We start from the raw sequence: 18166 nt of genomic DNA, 5'->3' as shown, positions 1-18166 counted from the left end.
GCATATTATAGTATTCTTTTCTTAATTTAATTTTTGAGTCCTATATAAAATAGAAGTAAAATTTACTTTGAATATATTCTTCTTTCAATGCTACCATATAAGTATATTAATATATATTAATTTACTAGTCTAAAAAAATCTTAGGGGCGCCTGGGTGGTCCAGTAGGTTAAGTGACAAATTCTTGATTTTAGCTCAGATGGTGATCTCAGGGTCATGGGATTGAGTCCTGCATCGGGCTCTGTGCTCAGCAGGGAGTCTGCTTAAGATTTTTTTTTCTCTCCCTTGCCTTCTGTCCCTCTCTCATCTCATGCTCTCTCTCTCAAATAAAATAAATACATTCTTTTTTTTTTAATTTATTTATGACAGTCACACACACACACAGAGAGAGAGAGAGAGGCAGAGACACAGGCGGAGGGAGAAGCAGGCTCCATGCACCGGGAGCCCGACGTGGGATTCGATCCAGGGTCTCCAGGATCACGCCCTGGGCCAAAGGCAGGCGCTAAACCGCCGCGCCACCCAGGGATCCCAATAAATACATTCTTAAAAACCATCCCACTTCCTCCTTCTCCAAGCTCCACCGTATAAAGTATATTCATTGAAAACTTGGCTACTCTAAAATTTTACTCTTCTTAGGCTATCAACTTTTTTTTTTAGGATTATATAATCATAAAATTTTCCTTAATTTTGACCCTCTTTGAGTTGTCTATCAGCAAATTTATTATTGCTCAATAAATGCCTGTTATCTCAGTAAACTATCAATAAAATATTACTAGCTGACAAGTATATTCTTAATCAAATAACAAAATAAATTTATACAGCATCATCGACCATATGTTCAGCATAGTTTTGCCCTGATATAGAATTAAATGAAGTGATACATTTAAAACAATACATATATCAAACATAATAACACTTAATGACACTTAATAAATGTCATTTCAGAGTGATGGAAAGTATCTTGCCCATTGTTCCAGTGTATATGTATATGTGGGTTTCTCTTTTTTTCTGTTTTATGGAATAATCCACATTATATCCTGTCATGACAGTCCTTTCTCCACCATGTCTATAGAAGTTCAAAATTCCTCCAATGTTTTACCTGTGCTCTTTGAGGTCTTAGAAAGAGTTGCCACTCATCATTACTGACTTATAAAGGAATCATTATTAACCAGATTTTTTAGTTTTCAATGATTACTACTTTAAGTCATTTTGCTTGAAACACATCCAGAAACTTGCTGTTAGAATGTTGGATTTAGAGGTTTTTAGGCACAACATTAACTCTTTCAGTTTAGTAGGCTGCTGTTTGGGAAAGTATCTTTGTAGTGATTTAATTGGCACTCCAGACTGAGAGGATTGATGTATCTTCAAAAAAGCCTTGCACCTTCCAGGAAAAATTCACGAGAATAAATTGGCCATCACGAATGAAGATGTGAGGTTAATATCCTTACACACTTGAAGTAACCCACTTTCTCAAAATCAGTGGAATTTCTCTGACTCTAGTCAGATTTGAAAGCCCATTGTGAGGATTTATTTTAACATTCACCGAATGTCAGTAGCGTACAAGACATGCAAGAGTGACATATATCAGTAATTATGCAGGTTAAACTAGTTTTGTTACATTTATGCCAAAACCCAATTTTTAAGCGACTTCATTTTACTTATTTCAAACCCAAAGTCATAGAGGACATCATGCACATACAATAAAAAGCTTTAAAAAGTTCAGTTGTTTGCTAGCTATCTATGACAAGCTTCAAAAACTTGAAAAGGAAGACTGCTGACAAAGCAGAGAATACGGGGACACTTCTTTTCAAACAATAACCCACAAATGAAAGAAGAAACTAAAAATTCAACCAGAAATAAACCCCTGATTGTTCTCCTGTCAGCCTGTCACCTACATGAAACAGCTGTTAAAGCAAAGACAGATACAGCCGCTGTTGCTTCTAAAAGTACTAATGCTAAAGCTTCTCACAGAGACTTTTATTTTCATTAACTTAAAACTGTGGTGACATGTTTCATCAATTCAGTGACACTGCCCATCTCAATTAGGCTCTTCACAAGGCCTCTGCCCATGTCGCAGTTTGGTCCAGGTTAGCATTCATATCTTTTGAGTGGAATTCAGGCTACCCTCTCCCCCATTTTGTGTGTTTTGTCAGTGAAAAACATTTTTATTTGTCTAAGTTTTTAAAAAGATTTATTTATTTATTTATTTATTATTTACTTACTATTTATTTATTTATTTATTTATTTATTTATTCATTTATGAGAGACACACTCAGAGAGAGAGAGAAGCAGAGACACAGGCAGAGGGAGAAGAAGGCTTCACGCAGGGAGCCTGACACGGGACTCTATCCGGAGACTCCAGGATCATGCCCTGGGCTGAAGGCAGGCGCCAAACGGCTGAGCCAGCCAGGGATCCGCGAGGAAAAAAAAAAAAAAAAAAAATCTCAAACAGGCTATTACTGCTGAGACAAAATCAAAATTCCTCCAAATGTGAAACCATACGTAAAGGTGAGGAAAATGCCTTGCTTTCAATGTCTTTACAAACAGCCAATCTTGAAATTACTTTCCAGAGAAAGAGATAGAGCAAAGGGTAATATCATCCAAACAAACAAACAAACAAGAAACCTGAAAATCCAGACATGAGGTATAAAGGAAGAATTCAGACCGCACCTCTTATCACTCTGTAAATTCCTATACCTTAATTTCTCTGTGTAGCTGGCCGGGCACAGACTGCCTTTTCACATCCCTTTTACTTGGTTACTTTTAATTATTCCTATAAATTCTTCAGATGAAATGTTCCATCCTCTTTTAGGTTCCCTTAGGCAGAGTTAAATAGCCCCTTCTCTATTTGTTACTAACTTTATATATATTTTTCTTTATAAGCACTTACTATATTGTAATGTAAAGGCCACTTTGGTTGTGAACCTCTGAGGGCATGAACTTGCTTTCTTCACTTGATAATTCTTCTACCTAGCTCTGAGCCTATTCAACTTAAGTTCAATAAATATTTGATGAATGAATAAGATAAGTAACATCATCTCAATGGAAATTAGCCAAAGAGGAAATTTTTATTTCTGTAGAGCCTAATGTAGAGAAGCTTTTTCTTTTCTTTTAAAGATTATTTATTCACGAGAGACACACACACAGAGAGAGAGAGAGAGAAAGAGAGAGAGAGAGAGAGTCAGAGATACAGGCAGAGGGAGAAGCAGGCTCCATGCAGGGAGCCCGACGTGGGACTCCATCCTGGATCTCCAGGATCAAGCCCTGGACTGAAGGCGGTGCTAAACTGCTAGGCCACCAGGGCTGCCAGAGAAGTTTTTTCTACAGAAAGTGACAGATATGGAAAAAAGCTACTCCAGAACACATGCAAATCAAATTGGTATTCTATTTTAAAGAACTGGTACCTGTCTTTTTTTTTCCATATGTAAAATGGAATTAATTGGCACATCACGTTTTTGCCATGGGTTTATAAAAATTGAATTATATTCAGCAGAGAGATATTAGAAGACACAGAATTATATCGTCATGATTATATCATAATCATAATAATATTTGACGTCACCTATGACCCTTAACATTGAAAATAGATGTCTCAGAAAAGGGGGAAAGACTAGAAAAGAAAAAGGACCAACGAGTAAAAAATACTGAGAGACACAATCAACTGAAGAGTTAACAATGGATATGCTAACAATTAGTAAAATCCAAAAATGGAATGAGACAGTCTAGAAAATAGTGGATTATTTGTCAACAAAGATTTTCCAACACCTGGTAGAGAAAATTGAAGCATTAAAGGCTAGCTTAATTTTAAAGACTGTTCCTTCCTTTAAATTCTATAATGCTAATGTTCTAGTTAACAAAGTTAGGGTAAAACTTTAGGACTTCAATTTTACAGTGTATTTTAGCTCTTTTTTTTTTCTTTTCTATTTTAGTGCTTTAAGGAGACTTTATTAATGCTTCCTTTCATAAAATCAGTTCTGCTGTGGGAAATCCCGGGCTTATATACAGTTACCTGGCACTGGAAGTTAAAATACAATTGCTATAGGTTTTAACTTAGTGTTTTTAATAATGTGGGACTTATCACTTTTAGAGTTAGTGTATAATTCTACCTAATATCTCAAATGCTTTCTCTACAAATGGAAAACTATTGCATTTTCCAACCTTGAATTGTCTGCTTTTACAACTATTGCACTGGGGTCCTCACCATTCAACACAAGTGCAAAAAAAGAATAAAGTGCATCCAGATTTGAAGGTAGTATTAAAACCGTGTTGATTTTCAGATGACATGATTATCTATGTGAAAATCCAAACAAATGTATATTTTTTAAAAAGCTGTTAGAGGGACTCCTGGGTGGCTCAGTAGTTGAGCATCTGCCATCGGCTCAGGTCGTCCGGCTCAGGTCGTCCGGCTCAGGTCGTCCTGGAGTCCCGGGATGGAATCCCACATCGGGCTCCCTGCATGGAGCTTGCTTCTCTGCCTCTCTCTCTGTTTCTCTCATGAGTAAATAAATAAAATCTTTAAAAAAAATAAAATAAAAAATAAATAAATAAAAATAAAAAATAGACAAATACATGGTCAACGGCAATTTGAATAATGGCTTGCAGCTAAACATGAATATGTTCTCTGTAGGTTCTCATGGACCAACTCATCTCCAATATACAGATATGAAAATAAAGGTAAATCTTTAAAAACGTAGTAAAGTATTATTTTCATGAAAATACAGTATACTTTATTGACAAAGCTAAGAAATTTCAAATCTTTGATTTCTTCATGCATTAAGTAGATTACATTACCACCACCACCTACAGCCACCAAATTAGCATGTCTGGTGGTATGTAATTAGTTCCATAGTCATTTGTTTGTCAATTCATTCTTATACTACGTATAGTGTTAGTTGCTTTGATAATTAAATTTTTCTTTAAATTATGGGTTAATTTGATATGCCTAACATATCACATTCTATTTCCCATTTAGTATAGTATACAGCAAGTCATCTTGAATGGGTGGTACTATGAAATATTAGGTATAAGAGCTCAGGAACCTATTTTTTATCTTCATTACTTTCATTTTTATCATATTAACTTCTGTATGGAAGGCTCCATTTGTGCAACAACAAATATATATTTTGACATGCTAAAATTATTTAATTTCATTGAGGATACGTTGAGGATAAGCAAAATCCATTCTGTATTGCTACCTCACTTTGCTTTTCCAAGTTAAAAAACATTTTCTCACTAAGATTTTTATCCTCCATCCTCAGTAAAGCTGGGAAAATGTTTTGGTCCAAACAACTGTTATTATTTAGAAAGGCATGTAATCTATAATCTCAATCATTGTACCTATAAAATAGTATAATCAAAGTTTAACACATGGAGACTACTACAAAAAGGAAGCCATTAAATTATCAAAAAAGGGGAAAAAAGAATTAGTAAATGCTTAGAGAGAGAAAAAAATTAAAAAAAAATAAATCAAAACAAAATGAGATGCAATTCCACATGACATAAAAAGAATTGTAAAGCATTCTTTTTATAGGGCAGGCCTCAAGACAGAAAAAGACAAACAAACAAAAGCTAAAGCCAATAACAGATAATACTAAAAGAACCCCAGATATTGCTTATTTTAACCTGCACCACTAGAAACACTTGAAATGGGAACTTAAAGAATAAAAGGTCCAAAAACTGGGATGGAATAGGGGAAGGAATGGGATGGAGAAAGTACACACATGTAGATCCTGGTATGTCAAACTTGTTAGGCACTGATATTTGAATCATTAAAGAAGCTGGTGGGCTTTATTAATTAGTAGGTTAAGCTGAAAACTATATATTTATCTTATTTTATTCATCTTACCAAATTGAAATTGTGTTTGCACCAATTAAGGTTTTGGTGGGGGGAGAGGTTGTTTTTATTTTTTCTTAGTGGTTAGAGAAAGAATGGGCCATTGATTTTTAAATATTAAAAACCCTTGTCATACCAAATAATGACTTTGGAAGATCCAAGAAAAATACTCCAAGAAAAATAATCAATTTTTGTATCAGCAAACTTTTTACTTTGTTCCACATAACATATTCATCAATACATTGGAAAATGCTCACTCTTCAATTGAACTATTAGACTGACAGCTAAGTGTAAAATGAGTGTATAGGTAGCTTAACTAAAACACAAATAGTTCAGGTGAGGATGGAAGACAAATACCCTATAGAGACTTGGCCCAATTCTATTTAACATTTTCATTCATGACTGATAACAACATGGAAAATGTACTCTTTACCAAAGTATAGGGTGAACATATTAAACCATTGTAAAGCATTAGAAAAAAAAACAGAAAACATCATAAAGTGTTTGGTGTACTATAAGCCAATAATTAACAAATACAAATTGGAAAATAGTTCATACTAATATGAGAGATTTCACTTCCTTGGCAGAACATAAGTTGAAAATAGGTTGACCCTATAATACTGTTTATAAAATCCAGAAAGTGCATTTACGGGAATGCAAACATATATTAATTACACCCTCTTTTTTTTTTTTTTTTTTTTAGAAAGAAAGTGCTGGGTATTTTCTGTGAAAGTCAGAATATAATAACATAAACTTAATTGGGAGGTTTGATAGAGAAAAGTTCTGTGATTTAAGGATTAAAGGTGGGAAGTTTTTCCTCTTCAGTTTGGAAATTTTCAAGACCATGATTAGTTGAATTTGCATCTGCACTGAACTAGGTCTTGAAATTGCTTCCAGTTTGTGAACCAAGGATAATAATCTTGACCCTTATAATAAAGCATCTGGAGATGTTAAGCCTTTGTATTGATTGGTCAGTCTACTTGTCATGATAGATATAGGTAGGAAGAGTCCTAAAATGACTCCCAATTATCCACACCCTGTATAAACCATGCCCCCTAAGTCTGTTATTCATTCTAACCCAAAAATATGACAAAAAGTAAAGGGATTATGCAGATGTATGAAGGTCCTAAATCAATTGACTTTGTATTAACAAAAGGAGATATTAATCGAGGGAGTTATTTATGTTAATCAAAAGGGGAGTCCTTTAGAAAAGAGTCTAGAAGTTCAAGGCCAAAAACAAAAGAGATTTTTCTGCTGGCTTTCGAGAAGAAAGTAGTCATGAGTTTTGTACCTGCAAGGAAATGGATCTGCCAATAACCCGAAGGAACTTTTTCCTTATTCAAGCCACTGGTGAAAATGGTTTCAGCTTTGTGAGATCCTGGGAAGAGGACCCAACTATGCCATGCCAGGACTCCTGACACAGGAACTGTGCAACAGTAAATATGTGTTGCTTTAACCACTAAATTAGTGGTGATTTTTTACATAGCATAGAAAACTAATATAGTAGTTTTGGTCCAGTGACAGTGTTAAGATTTAAAACAATTAGCTTGGCATTTCACACACAAAAAAAATTTAGTTCCACTTCATCAGATTTCCCTGGTCAAGGGAATTGGGATTACATTTCATTCTAGAAAACTCCACCAAATCAAATCAGAAATAATTCACCTAAAGGGGTCCTACAAATTTATGTATAGCCCTTTACAAAAGTCGTTTTGTGTGCAGAGCTATGATTCTGGCAATCTGTCTTCGGTTCTTTCTTAACTCTGTTGAAGCATATTTCCCTTAGATCTCATGTTTCCTCTCTGATTGCCCATTGGGATTTGTACCTTGGATCTTTCCTTGTTTCTAGAAATATTTGTACTTGTGTTTTCCAGGGTTCTCTCAGCAACATGGCAAACTCATTTATTGTTACTTCCATTCCCATATTTGTTCAGAAAATAAAGTTGGAATTCTATAGATAATCAACCAATGCACTTTACAATTGAAATGTCCTGTGCTTCTCTCTCCCTTCCTTGTGCATCTCTCTCTACCTGCCACTTGCTTCTTGTCCTCTGATCACAAAATTCCCTGCCACGTAATGCTGTCAGCAGCTCATCGTAAAAAAAGCGATTTGTCTACTTCTTTGTACTTTGGGGCAGACATCTTAATGAAGATAAACTACCACAAATTGGCACTTTTTGTAGGCTATTCATTTGGAGAATCTTAAATATTTATTACATATCTATTCAGTGGTGGCAACAGGAGTGTCAGAGAGGGTCTTTTAAAAAATTTACATTTCCATGTGAGGTTAATATACTTTAGTGGAAATGGAAACAATTTTCATTTCACCATTTATTCACATAAATGGATAATTGGCTTCATTATACTCATTTATGGTAATAATATTTAAATACATATTGTGTTTGGAACTCTGAAAACTGAGTACTCTGGTTTGTTCTATAATTTGTCTTTATGGTTATGTACCCTCTTGGTAGACTTGTTATGATCTAAGAAGTAGAATTGAATAGAAATGAGAATACGGGTCCTGAGTTTCAGCCTTGTATCTATTTCTTATCTAGTAAAAAAAAAAATTGTACCTTATTTCTCTGTGCCTTAGACAACTTGTCTGTATAACAGGAATAATGATCATATTATCTTTTAAAGCTTTTGTTAAATAAATTAAGTAGGGGATCCCTGGGTGGTGCAGCGGTTTGGCGCCTGCCTTTGGCCCAGGGTGCGATCCTGGAGACCCGGGATCAAATCCCACGTCGGGCTCTCGGTGCATGGAGCCTGCTTCTCCCTCTGCCTGTGTCTCTGCCTCTCTCTCTCTCTCTCTCTGTGTGACTATCATAAATAAATAATAATAATAATAATAAATTAAGTAACATGTACAAAATATGCTGACATCAGTTTTTGAACATTGTGAGCCCTCTGTAAATAGGTATGATTATTTACTATTCCTGATTATTAACTACTACTGTTTTAATTGATATTACTATGTTGTCCCCTGTCTTTATTTTAAAGATTTATTTATTTACTTATCCATAAACAACACAGAGAGAGAGGTAGAGACACAGGCAGAGGGAGAATCAGGCTCCTCACAGGGACCCTGATGTGAGACTCAATCCCAGGATCTGGGATCACGCCCTGAACTGAAGGTAGACGCTCAGCCACTGAGCCACCCAGGCATTCCTGTTGTCCCCTGTCTTGCTTTGGGTTATAATTATTGGTCACAAGCACAGTTACAAGAAAGTTCATATTTATTCTTTGGATCTTGTCAGAGAACTAATCATGTTTATTTTGTCATTTTCATATTCAGCCTGCTGTTTTTGCAATGCCTTCAATTCTAGCACATTCTCCTAGAGACAAACCTTAAAATACCCTGGCTACCAGATACAACCAAGTGATCTTACTACAGATCCCTCTAAAATCTCAGCACTTTATAGAGTTAGTTTTGTTAGACAAAGCAGCAAAAACCTCATATATCATGAGAGGATGTGTTCATTTGCATTAAAGGAACAAAGCAAAGTCCCTATGAAATTCTGTATATATATCTTCCCAGATAAAAAAGTATTTCATTAGAAAACTTAAACAAATTAAGGTTAAATGATTTAAGATGATTCAGGCTAACACAGGAAAATTGTAGACTCAGAGAATTGTTTTCTTTCTTTTTGTGTTCCTGTGCACATTTCCAAAACTCTTTGCTTTCTGAAGTCCTCAATGGCAGACATAAGTAGCCTTGATGAGTCATTAATTCTTATGGCTTGAAAAGCTGATTACATTCTAGTCTGCAGGTGACATATTCAAACATGCGCCTTTGTCATATTGGTCATTTTAATCCTTACATGTATGTATATATTAGTCTGATTCTATAGACAAATGGAACCAATAGGATGTATATGTCTATATCCAGGTGGGAGGAGATTTAGTTATTGTTAAAGAATTGACTCCTGCAATTACAAAGGCTGATAGGTCCCAAGATCTGCAGTCAGCAAGCTAGAGACCCAGGAGAGATGGCATAGTTCTAGTCCAAAGGCGTACAGGTTCAAGACTCAGAAAGACTTAATGTTTAACAGGCAATTAAAAAAAAAAAAAAGATATTCCAGTTCAAGACAGGCAGAGAGAAATTTATTTCCCTTTTACTCAAAGGGGTGTCAGCCTTTTTTTTTTTTTTCCTATCCAAGCCTTCAACTGATTGAATGGAGCTTGCTCATATTAGGAAAGACAATCTGCTTTATTTAGTCTACACATTCCAATGCTAATCTCACCTAGGAACATCCTCATAGACACTTGCAGAAGAGTGTTTGACCAAATGTTTGGACAACCTGTGGCCCAGTGAGGATGACACATAATATTAACTACTACAGTGCATATATGCAATTAAAATGATATCAAACATTTATAAGTTAGTAGATTTTGAGGAGAGCTGAGAGCAATCCCATAACTAGAATTAATGGCAAAACTCCTTTCAGCTTTATTTTTCCTTTTCTTCATCTTCCATTCTTCAACATAATGTGTTAAGACACTACTAAGGATGCATAGGTAGATAGCACACAGCACAACACTATAAGTTCTAATGAATACAATAAGTATTATGAAAGGTTTTATGAACGCCGTAATTAAGTAACTCTGAAATTTCAGAAGAGGAAAAATTTAACCATCTAGATATACTGGCATGTTTCCCTTGAGTAGATGTCAAATACGTTGCAATTCAAAAGATGGTTTTATGTTTGTAAATCAGCTTGGATGCATGTAAAAGGTCATTAAAAACATAAGAAAACAGGTAAAAGACATTATGTAGTCTATTTAGGGAAAACCAAATTGCTCTCTATGACTGTGGTAAAGAGCTTTTTATTTTATGCATTGGCATTTGAACTTTATCCTATATGCAAGTGGAGTGTTGAAGAAATTTAAAGTAGAGAAATATCATAATAATGCATTTTAGAAACATCCCTCTGGCTGTGGGTTGGAGGAGTGGAGAATAAATTGGAAAGCATGTTAAAATTAAAGGCATGTTAAACATGAATTTTTTTCTAAAGGACATGATGCTAGTCAGAGTAAGAAAGTTAAAGCAAGGTTGGTAATAAAGACAAGACAAGTGTAATGAACTCAAATATAAATGTTCAAGAAAATGAATGAATCTCTGTCATCTATATTTCTGACTTGAGCCACCAAATTGATCGTGGAGTCTTCTACCAAAGTGAAAAATAACAAAGAAGGAAAAGATTTTTAGAAGTTATAGAACTACTACATTGATGGATACTTGAATTAAATAACTCATAAGTCAGAAGAGTGAAGATATCCTGTAGGAGATTACCATAACATTTGTAATTATGACTCTGGATAAGGTTGCAGAAGGACAGTATGAAATAACATGGGAGAAAGCCAGAGAGCAGAAACTCAGGGAACACCAACTTTTATGGGATGGTTTGCCAATAACAGCCCACCTAGAGTACTAAGAATGATAGTTAAAATCAGTAAAACATTCATAAAAATAACATTTAGAAAAGTGATACAGACTAAAAGAAAGAAAGTGTCTCAAGGTGAAGGTGGTAGACATCTTGGAAGTTTCAGGAAAGAAGTCAACTAACATCATACTTTGAAGATGTTTTTAGATGCCTATTTGTCAACCTAGTAAAATGGTTGCATAAAAATGTTAAAGATGATGCCAACAGGGGCACCTGGGTGGCATAGTGGATTGGGTGTCCAACTCTTGGTTTCAGCTCAGGTCATATCAGGGTCCTGGGATCAAGCCCTGAGGCAAGCCCCATGTGGGGCTCTGTACTCTGCAGAATCTGCTTGAGATTCTCCTCCTCCCCCTGTCCTTCCTACTCTTTCCTTCTCTCTCTCTTTAGCATAAATAAATAAATCCAAAAAAAATGATGCCAACAAGTAAAGAATCATGAATGGAAGAATAAGGAAGAATAGAAGAATAAGGAAAGTAGAATCTGTTGGGAAATAATGAGTTAAAGAGTTATATAAAATTAAGAGCCTGTTCATTAAAGATGGAAGGAACATCGGAATCTATTTTCAGTCTATCTTTTTCCTCTGCTGTCTTCTCAATGTGCTTCATGAATCCCTCCTCTGGTTAATTCTGTCACTATACTACTCTCCAGTTGATTTTTCACACTTCCTGGCACATTGAAATTATTTTGCTCAGTATTATGAACAAATCATGGCCATGGATTCACATTGTCAGTAGTATTGATATTGAGTTAATTTAAACAATTTTTTGTGTGTAAATTGAAACAAACGAACAAACAAAACCCAAATACCCAAGCAGACAAAGTTTAAGGTTCCTGGCTATTTGTGACTAGTTGATCATTGGTATTGTGTCACCCTACATCATTCCAAACTGATGTAGCAGATGTATCTTGAGTCTCTAGAGAGTCAGAAAAGGAAAATTAAACCAGTGCTAGTTTTTATTTTTATTACTTGAGACATATTGGAAATGGGTCTGTTTTCCTTGCTTCTAAACAGCTATGGCCACCTACACTTTGTTAACTACATTTTGGAATGGTTTCATTGATTTTATCTTTATACACTTATTCCCCTATGCTTCCTTCTTTGACTGCTAGTGTGTTTAAACTCATTTTCTAAAAGAATGTTTAGTTTGTAAAGCATAGCTTGCAAAACAAACAAAGTGAACTAACTAGAGTTCTAAAATGAAGAGAGGGAAGCATTTTCAGTCCAGTAGCAACTTTTGCCTTTATATAGCCTTTCTTCCCTTCCTGTAATAGGCATGGTTAAATGAAGTTTCTGGCTTTTTCTTTCATTATATTTTCCCCCATTACAAATGTAATTTGTATATAGGTATTAAAAATACAGTGGCTTCTTTGGCATATGTGTATTGGTTAGATCCTCTCATTTCAAATTAGGCCATAGCTGGAGAGACATAATTTTCCAGCTTTATACCCTCCACCATTCTAGGATCCAGGAGTGAGAATATTTGAAATTCAGGGAATGAAAATTGCCTCTTCATAAAGGATCTAGGCATGGGGTGTGAACTGAGCAAGTTTGGATTATTGTCATACTCATTTGTTCTGATATACTTATCTGAATTACATCATTTTGCCATTCTGATTGCTTTAGTTTAGAACTTTGGTTGCTATGATACTGTTGCATAAAGCAATGCATCTTTTAACCTATATTTAGTGCCCAGAATTTTCATTAAAAAAAAAATCCAGCTACTTATGTGCACAGCAGATCAATGTATAGTGTATGAAAGAATAAGGAGTAATTTAGAAGAAGAGATATATACTATTATTCTGTAAGGAACAAAAAATATTTCTGATAAATTTATTTCTTCAGGGGACTTGGGAGACTCATCAACTTACATCTGTTGCTAAATACAGCAGACAAGCTTTCTCCACCAGCATATTCAGGAGACAATGGAGAAAAGGATGTTCTTACATCTGTGGGTCTGTATGTAGTTTTGTTTGTTTGTTTGTTTGTTTTTTAGTGTAGTTAAGACATCTGACTCAAAGAGTGAATCCTAAGAGGAGCTATTGTCAAGGCATTGAAGCTTAACCCTGCATATTTCATCAAAAGAAAATAGAAGTAGGTATCACTTAAATATATTTAAAATGAAAACCACTGGTAAACCATTACAAAAATAAATAATAGACTTCACATGTTTTTAAAATTTTAGTAGTAAAATCATTCCTTGTGAATATACTTATGAATCAATTTTTAACTAAAAATATGTTCGATTCTGTCATCTTGTTAAGAGGAATAGCTACAAAAAAGTCTGAAAGGTACTAACTAGCCACACGGTCTTTAATTTTCATAGAAAAGGTACCATTTTAATGTCATAGAGTCAATTAAAAATTGTAATCATAGAGTAGTTAAAACAATAACCAATGCAAAAAATAAATCTTGATAAAGAATTAGAATGACCAAAATTATGCATGAACCACATTTAGGTTTGAATTTGGCTTGCTAGCAAAGACACTTAAATGAAAGAGAAAGAATCTTTAAGCTTCATTCTAGCCAACACACTAAGTTTATAATAAATATGGACCAAAGCTAGGGTAAATAAAATAGAGAACATATATTGCTGACAGAATTCTTAATATTAATTTTAGTATAAAATAATTTAAAAGCACTCATATTCATTTTATTTTGAAATAGCAGTTATAAGCTGTGGTGAAAAATATATTTTAATATACCATAGTGCTCTTACTTAGAAAAATCATGTGACAATCTTTAATGGAAAGGACACAATGTTTATATCGAAATATATGTTTCAGCATCAAGAATTACTTAAATAAAAGTTACTATATGAAAATATGAGCTGCACTTACAAAGAAAACCAGCCACTTAATTGTGAAATAGCTAACAGGGTATTTTGAACATAATATATTATATTTGAAAGAATAACTTACCCACATGATTTATGTAGGTGCTGCAGAATTTATGATTATGCTATTATTTATCAGAGAAATATGATGGGTTTCCTTTATCTGAATCCAATGACATGAAAGTTTTTCTCATCTTTCTTACAAATATGATTAATGAGTAATTTACAACCCAGAGCAATAGCATGCATATATTGTTTGCTTTTGTAAAAAGTAAATATAAAGGCCTCTAAATATACTTTCCAGGGATTTTATTCTCCTTTTTGTATATCTAGTCTTCTAGAAAAATAGGAAGAAAAATTAAAGCTTAAAATCTAATATAAATCCATATCATAAAATAAATCTTAGAATTGCTTTGTTTTTTTTAAATTAAAAATATATTATCCATGTTTACAAATTCTTTTGAGAGTGAATCTATCCTGTCTAAAAAAAGTTTTTATTCAATTAGACTTTCCTTGTCAAATTAATATTAATGTGGTTTTCATTCTTATTTCTCATTTATACTCTAGCCTCATCCCCCATGGGAAGTAGCTAAGCACTTTAGTATCTAGTCATACTATATAATTATAGAATGTAAAATTGGAAATCCACATGATACTCCTTCTAGCAGTTAAAAATAATTTTTTTATTGGCTTCATTCTGTACATGCAAAGGAACTAAACTGTTTTCCCAACTTGAACAAACATTTAAATAATCTAAATGACATCCATTTTGCAGACTATTCATATATGCAGCATTTTTGTTTACTGTATTGAATTTTTTATCTCAGTTTTTGATTTGTATTCAGTATTAATAGTCTTAATTAGATATTCTCACAAATTTGTCTGCCCCAGGATTTTACTTTGCTACTAAAACTGACTACCAGTTTATGTGTTAGGTAAAAATGTTTCTCACCTTTCTTGCAATCTGTAAAGTACAATATAGAGATTTGGGTTCATGGTCTTGATTTTGAGGAAGGAGCGGAGGATGGGCTGAATTTTAAAAGATATTTCTAGAATGATAAGCCTAATTTTGGGGTAGATATGTTGGGCTGCAGTGCTTTAAGATAACCCAAGATACTGAATGCATAGTGATCTCTTAAGGGACGTGTTACTGACCTAATCTAGAGATGAATCATAATTACAAGATGTCACATTTTCCTAAGAAAGAGAGCTTGGGAGATAAAGGGGGAAGAAACATAGTATTCTAATTCTTCTCGATTGTGTTTTGTTTCTTTATTACTAGACTTGAACAATTTTCCCAGTCTGTAATTTTAATGTCTAATGAATATGTTATAAATAACTATTCCTTCACTTCTCCAGGTGTTTAATTATCAAACAGCATAGGAATCTTTTGTACTAGTATTTTCCTTTTATATTTTATAATGATATTAGCCTGCCAGGACAATTATTTTAATTCTTGTCCCCAAAATATATGTAACTCATTTTAACATAAAATTAGTTCTTCCCACAATCGCCTGCTGCCCCAGCACAATGTCTTCAGCAATTTAGCACCAGTGAAATCTACCAGAATTTAAATTATGACTCATGCTACTTACATTCTAAGTAGGGTTTTGTCTGTCTGCCTGCCAAAGTATGCTCTTACTATTGAGCTCAGGTGGATATCCTTGTCCTAAGGCACTTCAATGCATTTATTATTATAGCACAGTCTATATAGTAGTCCAGATAACTGAAATAGTCCCCATGTATCATTTCCACAGAATGTTGACATGTTTTCACTGCTCTCCATGGCCATTTTTTCCCTGCAGGGGTTTATATGGAGTTCTCAAAATAGAAAAGAAAAGGCTGCAGAATTTAGTTTAACAATTTAACACAAGAAAAACTTTTTATGACAAATAAATATATTTTTTAAGTAACTGAGTTTTTAAAAATCCAAATTTAATTGTGAACTTAAAAAAGCTCTACTAGTTGTCAGGAACTGGGATAGTCACTGGAACTTTCAACGGAATCACTTGAACTTGAAGTCTCTAACCCTCAAATCTAAATTTGTAGAACTGGGATGATGAAAAATACAAGGGATATAAAAATAATAAAAATACATGGCTGCATAGTATATATTATAGAAAGAGTAGTTATTAATATAGGCTTTTTAAGATAATACTTAAGAGTGCAGATTTTACAGCCAGATTGCTTGGATTTACTTATATTCACTGGGTACAAGAACTTGGACAAGACGCTATATAAAATGAAAATATAGTATTATCTGTCTCATAGGATCGTAATGAGGTTTGAAAGAGTTATTATATATAGAATATGCAGCATACTATATGGTTCATATGCAGAAAGTAATCACTAAATGCAGCTAGTAAAAATGTCTCCCACAATTTGTTGTTTTAGAAGTACAAAAAGTGTGTGTAAATAATTCAGGAGCACACCTGGACAGTCTTGTTCTTTATTAAGTTAATTCTTGTGGTTGTATTAAATATTAGCACTATGAAATACAAAATATAAAGATGAACAAAGAATAAGTTTCCATAAATGCAAAAAAATAGAAAAACATTTTAAAGAAGTTGTGAAAATCGGCAGCCATAATATGGAATTTCTACCTTTATGCCTTACCATATGTTCTGCTCCTGTAGGATTTGATATTTTTTGTTTGTAAATATCTTATTTTGTTTATAATCTGAGTCATTAGAAGCAGAAAGACTACCAATCAATTTTAGGGACATGGTATTTGAGAAATATTTGTATAGGTAGGGCCTCTCTAAAGTTTTTATACCTTAAATACATGTTATTTGAATGGCAAGTTTAACTATTATGCATTTCTATGTTAATAAATTGCAGTTAATTAGTTTTAGGAAACTGATGCAATGTCTGGAGTTTCTAGGCTCCAGGTCTCTTTATTTCACTGTTTCCTAAAGTGTCCCATTGCTACAATTAAGTTACTGCCAACTAAGGAAAATGAAGTAATTCAGTTAAATATGTATTTTAAAAAACTGTAATATTTCTACTGACTCCTCATTACTTTCCTATTCTAGCCTGATGTAATTGATATCATGGAAACCTCGTAATGTCTTACCTCACCTCTGGCCCTCAAGTCTGTAGCTGAGACGCCTGTCACAACTTATATCATAACCGAGTCTTGCTTTGCCTTGCAAATCAAAGGGCTTACTAAGAGGAATTCACAGTCAGTCAAAACTTCGTCACTATAGCCAGTATCAGTTGAGGAAATAGTGTTAAAAAGAAGAAAGGTTCTTTGATTAAAATATTATTTGTGCTAGATTGACTTATTTCTATTGGGGTTCTCGTATTTGCTCCTAGCCTTATGTGAGTGATGATATCAGGAAAGGGAATCAGTAATGTTACACCATTCAATTTCTGATGCAAACAGGAATTCTCTTCCCATAGAAGGTTGAACTAGAGAGAATATGACAAGTGTGTGTATAATTCCTTAATAAATACTGCGATGCTGTTGTATTATTGTAGGCAAACATTTCCTAGAAGTGGTTTTGGGATAAGCTGATTGACTAGTTCACTATTCTAGTTTAGTCAGAGTTACCACACAGATAACACTGATTTACAAAGAAATAAATATCAGGGGTACCTGGGTGGCACAACTGATGACCATCTAACTCTTGGTTTCAGCTCAGATCATGTTCTCAGCGTCCAGAGATCCAGCCCTGTCTCCCGTTCCTTGTTCCTCGCTCAGCATGGAGTCTGCTTAGGATTCTCTCTTCCTCTGCCACTTCCCTTCCTTCCTCCCTCTCTCAATAAATAAATAAACAAATGAATCTTTAAAAAATAAAAATTACTGCGCAGAAAGATGTTGAATATTCGTACTATATATATGTAAATATGTATGTGTATAAGTAAAAGTAAAACAAAAGCAAATCGCTATGCAGAGAAGGATATACATGTATATATAGATGACTTAAAAAACACTTTTCATACATTTTGAATAAAAAATATAGTATTAAAAAACTATGAGTTGCAATATTGATATTTCTTTCTTATAGCATCTATCACAAATAATATCTGAGTATCAGTGAACTTCCGT

The sequence above is a fragment of the Nyctereutes procyonoides genome, unplaced genomic scaffold (genome assembly GCF_905146905.1).
Source record: "Nyctereutes procyonoides isolate TBG_1078 unplaced genomic scaffold, NYPRO_anot_genome, whole genome shotgun sequence".
In the NCBI taxonomy this organism is placed as follows: Eukaryota; Metazoa; Chordata; class Mammalia; order Carnivora; family Canidae; genus Nyctereutes; species Nyctereutes procyonoides.
The sequence above is the reverse complement of the archived record's forward strand: the minus strand, read 5'-3'. Positions refer to the sequence as shown.